This window comes from Desmodus rotundus, chromosome 1 (genome assembly GCF_022682495.2).
Source record: "Desmodus rotundus isolate HL8 chromosome 1, HLdesRot8A.1, whole genome shotgun sequence".
Lineage (NCBI taxonomy): Eukaryota > Metazoa > Chordata > Mammalia > Chiroptera > Phyllostomidae > Desmodus > Desmodus rotundus.
The window spans coordinates 5,096,730-5,106,688 of NC_071387.1; the positions used below are offsets into that span (position 1 = coordinate 5,096,730).

General features: G+C 59.7%; 1 long non-coding RNA gene across 1 annotated transcript; it reads right to left on the bottom strand.

The window, feature by feature from the left end:
- Positions 1–4,201: 4,201 nt before the first annotated feature.
- On the bottom strand, positions 4,202–9,150 carry LOC123479930 (uncharacterized). The gene is made up of 3 exons (XR_006655758.2): positions 8,875–9,150; positions 5,532–5,996; positions 4,202–5,057 (listed from the first exon to the last, which is right to left on the bottom strand). It is a non-coding gene; the product is annotated as an uncharacterized lncRNA (long non-coding RNA).
- Between the last annotated feature and the right edge of the window lie 809 nt (positions 9,151–9,959).

Here is a 9,959-nt window from a genome sequence, read left to right on the forward strand (position 1 = left end):
ACAGACAGAGAGCCCCCATCCCCCTCAAAGAGAATAACCAGGGCCCCCCCCAGCCCTACACCCACAAGGACTGTGGCTCAAGACCCCACAGTCTATATCCCAAGCATCACTTCCAACTGGATCAGGAGTGGGTAAATTCTTTCTTTTTTATTTATTCATATTTTAGAGAGAAGGAAGGGAAGGAGAAAGACCGGAAGAGGAACATCTATGTGCAAGAGTTTCATCAATTGGTTGCCCCCAGCTGGGGACCTGGACAGCAACTTAGGCATGTGCCCTGACTGGGAATCGTACAGGCAACCCTTTGGTTCGCAGGCTGGGACTCAATCCCCCGAGCCACACCAGCCAGGGTAAGGAGTGGGGGAATTCTTGAGAAGGCAATGTGCAGGAGCTGCTGGCAACGGTGGTGCTTTTTAAAGCTGAGTGTGGGATGAGACTGAGTCACCTGGGGACCCCCATCCTTCCCATGAAATAGCCTCTCCTTTGACCTGCTGGTCTCAATGGAAGGAATGTGTGAGCAAAGACAGGGACTTAGAAGGACTTTGTAAACCCAGAGGAAAAGTCCTCAAGATTCTAGAACGTTCTACACTGCAGATGCTCTGGAATGAGCCAGGAATAGAAGGGACGCATGGCCTGAATCCTTCTTTGGGAAAGGGAAATCAGGCAGGCCCCTGGGCAGCCCCCGCTGCAGACCACGTCCCCGACCTGGTCTAAGGGTACGCCCGCCCTCTCTCCTGGGTCTCGGATGCTGCAGCCACCAGTGGCAGGACCTTCCCACTAAGACTGTCTCGCCTGACACTCATCAAGCTCTGAGCCGAGCTCATCAATGTCCCTGGACCCTCTGCACCAGCACAAGGCGCCATGGCCGCCCCAAGACCCGGCCCAGACATCTGGGTTCGGCCTCATCTCCTCACCTGACTCGCCCTCCTCAGCCATAATCATCCGGCTTGTCCTCCTACCTCCCAGTCAGCGGTCAACCCTGGCTCTCCTCGGCCCTAGGACCACCACCCTGCCCCAAGCCACCATCTCCCCCTGGACACTCCACCAGTCCCAGGTCTTGGCCCTTCCTCCTCCATTCTGCCCCAGCCACAGAGAAGTCACCCAGAATGCCCCTCAGCCACACAGCTCCCCGCTCTGAGTGGACTCCTCAGCACCCCTCAGGAGAAGGTGCAGCCTGCTCTCCCCACATCCCTGCCTCACTGCTTCGTTGGCTCTGTGCCCTCGGGGGTGATCTCCTTCGTTTACTTGGTTGCTTGGTTGATGTTTGCTCCGTGGCCTCTCCCACTGGAATGTACTTGGGAGGGGGCCCAGGGCAGGGGCCCTGTTTTGCTCACCCTTTGCACCTGGAAGCTGGCAGGGCCTTCTAGGTGACTGTGGGGGAGTGAGGCCCCATGGGGCCTGCCGAGCCCCGTGGGGGCTTAGTCCTGGAGACCTCACTGGCCTCGTTTGGTCCCTGAGCCTGGGATGGCCCTGGCTTACCAGCAGCTGCTGCTCCCCCCGGCCTTAGCTTGGATGCCGCTTCTTCCGAGGGCTTCTGGCTCCCCAGCTGGATCAGTCCCCTCCCTTGGGCTGATTCCAGCCGGACAGCCACTGCGTCCAGGGCCCAGTTCACGTGTCTGCCTACCCCAGCCCACGGTGGGCTTCCGGGGGCTGTCTCCTTCACAGTGCCTGACACACAGTAGGTGCTCAATAAATGTTTCTCATAAATGAGTGAGCCCAGAACGTCACTCTGTCCCCAGTCAAGCCCCTGCCATCCTCTGGCCCAGTCTGCCCTCTACCCAGAGCTCTGAGGGTCCAGAGGCCAGAGGGGACGGACATGACCGCATACCTGGCACAGTGACACAGACAAAACGTGCCCCAGGGGTGCCTGTCACTGCCCTGTACAGGATCAAGAGCTGCTGGGCAGGAGGGCAGGAGGGCTTTGAAGGGCAGGAGGATGGGTTGGGAAGAAAATGAGAAAACGAAGGGAATATCACTGTTATTAACGAGAAAGGACACGCGGAACACTGTGCTGGACACCTTCACAGGTTTGCGTGTTAATTCCCAGTCACAAGTTTTCCATAAACAGTTTCGCCCCCTGCTCTTCAGATGAAGGGCGGCCAGAGGGACCTGAAGCCACACACCCAGGATCGCATCCGAATTCCAACCCAGGTGTGGCTGGCGCCAGGGACCACGTGCTCGCTATATCCAGGGTCCCAGGGGCCCCCATGCCAGAGAAGTCACCCAGAATGCCCCTCAGCCACACAGCTCCCCGCTCTGAGTGGACTCCTCAGCACCCCTCAGGAGAAGGTGCAGCCTGCTCTCCCCACCTCCCTCCCATGCCATCATCTGCCATGCCAGCGTGGGGGGGGGGGGCGCAGGCAACCCTACGAGCAAAGGCATGGGGGTGGGGTGAAGCTGCAGGTGGAGATGAAAGAGCCCCACAAAGCCTGTGAGAACTAGCTCCCCGCGCCAGAAGGCTGCAGCGAAAGCCTGGGGGAGCAGGTAAGGCTGGTCACTGGGCCTCCCTGGGCCTCAGTCTCTCTGTGGGTAAAATGGCGACGCAGTGGCGCCTGTGTGATCCTGGGGACAAATATCTGTAACGTGTGCGGTATGAGTGGTTTCAAACAAACAAGTGGGGACGCGCTGGGTCGGAGTCCAGGCTGAGGGGCTGAGGAGCCTCCGGGGTGTCTCCTGAGGGGTGGCTCAGAGGGCCCTGGGCAGTAGGAAGCAGGTGCGTGGTGTACTGGGATGGGGTAGGGGTCACGGCTTCACTTTCCCCAGCCAGTGGCTTAGGCAGATCCTTGGGGAGCCCTGGGACAGCTCCGTGGGGTCACCAGACCTGAGGGCAGTGGGCAGCCCCCTGCCCTGGTCCTTGCAGGCTGAGCTGCCCATGGGTCCAGGCTGGGAGAGGGAATCAGTGTCCTTCCCCCCTACACCCAGAAGGGCACACATGCACCCAGGCTCCTGGCCAGCCCCCAGGAAGGAGCAGGTAAGACTGAGGGTGGGTTAGCGCGGAGGGCGAGGGGGTGAGTCCACCGTCGGGACAGAGCACAATTAAAGTAGAAAATCATGAAACACCCTGGGCACAGGGATGGCCTCAGTTCTTGACCAGGTGTCAGGGCTGGGGGTTTTCAGTTCTGACTCCATAATCCCCTCATTCATTCACTCACTCACTCACACACTCAACAAACACGTGCTGGGCACCTACCAGGCCCTGGGCCCGCCCTGGGTCTGGGGTATAGAGCTGGGCACACAGGCCCGTGCCTGTGCCCAGGGGTCTGACGGGTGACACACTGGACAGGCTCACTGTCACTGCCGTAGGAACACCGAAGGAGAAGGTGCTGCAGCAGTGGGCCAGGCCCCGCGCTCCCTGGGAGGCCAGGGCAGCCTCCCCTGGGGCGGCCACGTTGAACCCGCGCTGAAGCATGCCAGGGGCTGTCTGTGAGGCTTAGGCAAACGCTGCAAGTGTCCGAGCTTCGGTTTGCACATCTGTGAAATGGGAACTCGCAGTAGCTGGCGCGCCACACAGGATCAGGGAACCTCGTGAATCTGTCAGACCAAAGCGACGAGACTTGGTCTTTTAAGAAATGGGTGCTGACTGACTCTGTTAATTCCTCAAAGGCAGGGGCATTGTTAAGGCCAGAAAGCAGAAGAATAATCTGCGGATCAGTGATCTCTACCTGGGACCTCCACACACCAAAGTCAAAGGCAGAATTCAAGACTATTGGATCCCCGCGAGGCCTGTGGCCAAGCCACCTGGTTGTCTGGGGTCCGCTGGCCCAGGGCCCTCTCCTCCCACTGCTTCCTGGCTTCGCTGCAGGTGCACAGGTCCCTCACCTCTCTCCCTCCAGCCTCCATCCGCATGGTTCCTCTCACTGCCCCTGAACAGAGGGATCCCAGCCAGGAAGGCCAGAGTTCTGTGGTGCCCGAAAGTCCCCTCTTGGATTGGGGGTGTCATTCTTGCTTAACTACAGCCCCCCCAACACACCACCAACCCCAAATATGGAGCTTCCACAAAGCCCTTTTATTAAGAAATTGGTCAATCTTCTGCTAATTAAAAGAAATTCTATGCCACATTAAAGGCCGATTAATTTTCAGAGCTGCCCGGGAAACATCGCCCGGAAAATGTGCAGCCCCGGCCCCCTCTGCCTGCCACCCCCCCTCCGGCCCCTCCCCCCGGCCAGTAAAGGCTGCAGGGGTGGCATCAGCAGCAGCAGGAGCATGTGGATCAACGCTTCCAGCCAGGTGGGGAGGAACGGATGGCCAGTCATACCCGGCTGGCAGGAGCGGCTTCTGGTTCCTGGAGGGACCCTGCTGGCTCAGCCCAGGAGCTCCAGACCCCATCTCTCCCCAGAACCAAGACCAGGTGTCCCAGGCCCACCCCACAACCAAAGACAAGCCTGTTCTCAAAAAAGAGTGTCCTTCGTTTGTGGGAAAATGGTGTTCCGAAAGCTTGTCGTTACCAGGCCCTGCACTCTCAGGGCGTCCCACTGAGCCCAAGGCAGCCCCTGGGGGGGGGGGGGTACTACTGTCCCTATTTTGCAGATGAAGAAGCTAAGCCACCAAGTCCCTCTCGCAAGGCCACAGTTTCTAGGGGTAGGATGTGCCCCCGGTACCCCTGACTTTGCACAGCTAAACCCGCAGTCGTTCTTTTTACGACATTGAGGATTTTTTTCATAACAGAAAAAAGGGGCAGGGAATTGCCATGTCTGCATGAAAACAAATTTCATTGGTGGCACTTCAAGGTGAGGCTTACCTGCTCCCTAACCACAGGAAGCTGCTGCTTATTGAAAGTCTGGTACGTTCCATGAGTCCAGCTACCCCGGACAGCTGTCATCACACCGAATCCTCACCCACGCATGGGGCTCAGAGAGGTTAGGTTCCCTGCTCAGGGCCACACAGCCTGCCCCCATCTTGGCCATGGCAATCTCCTGTCTGTAAGGTCCAAGTTTTTCCATTTCCTCAGGGTCAAAGCCAAGGTCTGTGGGTCTTCCCTTGTCCTGGCCGGGCAGCGAGCTCCAGAAAAGGACACTGGGTTCGCTGTGTGACCCCCGCTGTCGGGGCCTCAGCTTTCTCATCTGCAAAATGGGAGTGCTGAACTCAATACCAGCCTAGACTCGTCCAACTTGAGCATCCTGTAGGGGCCCTCGGTTTGGGCCAGGTGGCTGGGAGCAGAGCCTCCAGCCAAGTAACAGCGACAGCCATTACAGGGAGGAGGCCTTGCTGCCTCAAAGTGAAAGGCAGGAAGTGGCCTAGTGGCCAGACAGGGACGCAGTGAGAGCAGTGGGGACAAGGGCCCAGCTGAGCTGGCCACAGAGCCCCCTGCTGCCCCTGTACCATAGACAGCTCACAGGGCAGTGAGTGGGCCGTCCTCTCTGACCCCAGCAGCTCCTGTGGGACCTGGGAGCCTGGCACCCACCCATCCCCTGCTCTCTGTTCCCCCCCCCGTCCCCGAGATGGGTTATTCTGCCCTGGCCAGGAGTTGAAGGCAGCAGAGGTGTGCAGAGGAAGGGCAGAGGGGGTTGCTGGGGCGGGGGGAAGGGGGCTCATACCTTGCCTCCATGAGGAGCTCTAACTTGAAGGCCCCGGCATTTCACAGAAGCTTCTCCAGTGGGTATGGGGAATTGTCAGAAGTCCTGAGGCATCTGGCTTCTGCCTGATAAGGAAGGGGCGCAGGAGCAGGAGCAGGGACTGGTCTGCACACTCACTGCTTGGGGATAGAAGGCTCCCATCATTCAACCCACTCTGAGGAGCGCCCGCTGCGTGACAGGCATGGCGCTGGGCACCGAGGGCGAGAAAACGAATCTGCCACACACTCATGCCCAGGAGAACCAGACGGAGGGTGAACATGGGTGCCACACAGGGACAGCTGCCGCCTGTCTGCATGTGCACAAACTCTGGATGCACCGAGAATGCCGAGCACCCTGGCCGAGGCCACCCAGGGAGCTTAGCTGAAGTGGGTCTGCAGGGCCCAGTCTTGGGCTGTCAGATGCTGGCTCTTCTGGTGTCCTGGCATCCTGTGGATAGTTGCTCAGTTAGTGTCCTTTTTAGAATGTGAGGTCCTTAGTGGGAGGGACCCTCGGCTCCTCATGTAAGGTTTCACTTAAGATGGGTACTCAATAAACACTGGATGGATGGAAGGCAAGGAGGAAGGAAGGAAGGAAAGAAGGGAGGGAGGAAGGAAGGTTGGTTAGCTGATGGGTGGACAGACGGATGGATAGATGGATGGACGGATGGATGGATGGATGCATGGATGAAAGGCAGAACAAAACAATGGGTGGATGGAGTGGATGATGGGTGACTGTCCCCTACACCAGGAGGCATCTGTGACTCAGGCATGGCGGGTGAGAGGATGGCTTCTGACACAAGAGCAGGCAGTTCACCTCACAGCTCCCCCCTGCTCCCCGCCAGCATTTTCATTAGGACGCATCTGCTGCACCTGGCCCCTTGGCCTCTGCCCCAGGAAGACACAGACGCCTCCGCTGGCTTTATTAAGGACCTATTAACCCGGTGTCTGTCAGGCCTGGGTCACAGAAGCAGCTCCTGGCAGGGCTAACAGTCCCAGAGGGGCTCCGGCGAGGAGGACCCGGAACCTGGGGTTACGGGGGGGCTTTGGAGCCACTTGGGCCTGCCTGCCTTAATCTCAGCTCCTCTGCTAATTGGCTGTGTGGCCTTGGGCAGCTCACTTCCCTATTCTGAGTACCAGCTTCCTCACCTGTGAATCATGGAGGACTAACGGGCTTGTGTGAGGATCCTTTGCGCTAATGCATTGCATCACCCAGCACAGACAGGGCACTTACTGCAACCAGTAACATCCAAGGACCCCCTGGGAGCCGGGCGGGGTGCTCACGCACATCAGCCACCTGATCCTTGCGGGACAGGCAGGGGCCAGGATTATCCGAATTTGTGGATGAGGAAACCGAGATGCAGTGCTTGGCCAAAGCCACAAGGCCAGGAAGTGATGGTCCATGACTCTAATGCAGGCAGTGGACGCCACAACTAGGCCACTTCCGCCTGACTACTGAGTGGGAACAAAGCCTAGGGCGGGTGGGCGGGGATGGTGGGGGCCTCTCCCAGCAGCGCCTGGAGGGGATGCACAGCAGAGCGGAGGGGGAGCCGGGACAATAAGGGAGATTTACAGCTTCCAGCACGATTAACTGCACCATCTGGATGCCACGCGTCCATCCACCTGGGTGTATCAGGGACCCCAACCCTCCCATATGAACAGCAGGGAGGGACAAGGGGGGCAGGACAACTGTCGGGAGCTGCTGGGTGGACCAGCAGGGACTGTGTGGGGCTTACTTGGCTCTTCTTCAGCCCACAACATACCCCTGAGCGTGCCTCCCACCCCGAGAGCTAGGGGGCCCTCAGTCTCAGAAGAGTCCAGAATGCTTGAACCCCAGGGCACAAACGGACAGGGAGGGCTGTGGTCGAGTTACAGAAAAGGTCAGAGGATGAGCAGCAAGGGTGGGGGGTGATCATAATTCAACGCGACAGTGGCCCACAGGAGGGTGTGACACCGAAGCCTCTGACCACCTGGTAGCCCGGTAACCCCCAGCAAGGGACTCCACCTCTGTGAGGTTCTGTCCTCCCATCTGTGAAATCGGGCTTATGCTGGCACTGACCTTAGTGCCGTTTGGAAGGCTCACCTAGCCAAGGAAACGCGCTGACCTCAGCGTTGCGCCGGCCACTCAGTCCACCACCAGTGGCTGTCGTCATTATCGCCCCTGTTGCCAGATGGGGAAACTGAGGCCCAAAAAAGGCAAGTGACTTGCCTCAGGTGGTACAGTGGGTTGGTGGCAGAGTCTGTGCCAAAGGTGGTGGATCTGCCTTGGGACACAGCCAGACCCAGGATCCCAAGGCCCTAGGGTGGCCATCCCAGGTCTCACCAGCGAGAGTGGTAAACCTCCTCTGGCTCCAATGACAGCCACCATATTTTGAGCACCTACTCTGTGCCAGGCGTTGCGCTCAGAGCTTTTATGCATCGCTTCACAGAACCATCACAGTTCGGCAGGTGGGCGCTGCGCTGTCCAGCCCGTCCAGCTGTGTGAGCTCCGGCGGGCCAAGTGGGGTTCCCGCCAGGGCTGAAGACTGGTTCGGAAGCCCTGCTTCTCAGCACATGCTATGCCCTCTCAACAGAGGCGGGGCCTGTGTTTATTGTAACAACTGTTCCCTGCTCTCTCCTCTCCAAGGGTGAGAGGCATAAATAAGATGGACTTCTAGGCCTCAGACAAGCTTCGCCTTGAGAGCCGGAGCACCCCTTCCACATGTCACAAAGGCACCTACTCTGTAGGGAGGAAGGGTCATCACCCAAGCCCCTGCCTCTCTCCTTGGCTCTGGGGAGGCGAGTGGCCAGAACCCTTGTGTCCACGCAAGGCCTCACCGGGAGCAAACCTGGTCGGTGGCTGGGGAGTGGTGTGGGAGCAGCACTCCCCGTTTCTCACACATGTGGTCCCTGCATCCCCATCTGGTCCACCGGGGCTGAAAGTCTAGGTCTGCCATACAAGACAACAAAAGCATCTCGTTTCCATTCTAGAAAACCCCCGAGACCGAGCTGCTCTGCCTGCCTTCTCTGTTGCCCATCGTGGTCAGCGCAGGAGCTGGGGAAATGGCAGCTGTCCTGCCCTGGGGAAAGAGGTCTTGGAGTTGCTGGCCTGGGCCCTCACTGGGGCCCATACGCGGGAGGGGGGGGGGGCAGCCCGAGTGAGCCTGGTGTCCTTGGACACCCTCCCCCCTGCCTGCCCTGAGCAGTGCCAGATGGGAAGGCTCTGGCTCACGGCCTCCGCCCCAGCTCCGCAGACGCCGTGACCTGTTCTGAGACTTCTGGCCTGTCCATCTGAGGTGACCCGTCGCACTTCCTCACAGAAGCCCAGACCTCTGACCCTTATTACAAACCTGGCAAAATCTGGAGAGCAAGAAACCCTCCACGAACAGCTTCAGAGATGGTGGGGTCCCTTACAACACACACACACGCCTCAGACACGCAAGGCTGCAGCCAGGCTTCCCCATAAACAAGTTGTTGAAGGGTGACTTTTGTTTATGAAACATGTAGGTTTCCCTCAGCTTTGGGGGTGGGGGGGCGGACGCACTGTTTCATAGTTTTCTGGTGAACAGGAAATGGAGAGGGAGCCTGGGGTTTGGCCGGATTTCATTTCTCCCTCTGTGCAGGTTCGAATCGGGGGAACGGGATCCGAGAAAGGGACCAGGAAACACAGGAACGGGGACTCCTGGACGAAGCTGTCCCTACTACCCTGGGGACGTCCGGCTCAGAGAAGGTTGCAGGTGGCCGAGGTCAGCCCCCCGACCTGGTTTGCCGTCCCAGGCTGGGTCTCCGGAAGGGCAGCGTCAGCCACCCGCGTCCCCTCCGCGCCCCGCACGCGGCCTCGCACCTGGAGCTCAGAAAACATTGGGGACCGCGGGCTGGTGTGTCCCTGCCCCCTTGGCTCCCCGCCTTCAGCGCCTAACCAGCGAATCCGCCGGGGACAAAGGCGGGACTGCTTTCCAAAGGCAAACAACCAACAGTTTTGCTTTTTTTTCCCCACCCAATCGGGGGTCCAAGCTGCCTTGGGGTCCGGGCGGCGCCAGGTGCCCCCATGACGCCCTCGCGGGGCAGGCCGGGGGCGCATGCGCGGGAGGGGGCGCGCGGGAGGCCGCGGCAGCCTGCGCAGCCTCGCTCGGGCCGGTCTCCGTGGCAACGGGCTCGCGGGGGGGAGGGGCCGGGAGGCAAGGGCCGCGGCGGCTGCTATTTCTGCCGCTTCCTGTTCCTCGCGGCCACGTCGCCATGGCAACCGTGTTACTCACCGCGGCCGCTTCCCGGCTAGGCTGGCGCGCGTGACCCCGGCCGCCTGCGCCCCCTCGTCTCTCACTTGCCATGCTCCCCCTTCCCCCCGGGTCCTCCTCCCCTGGCACCTGGCCCCGCCCCGCTCTGCCGGTGCCCGCGGCCCGGGAGGGAGATTGATGGGGGACGCTTATTAAAAAAC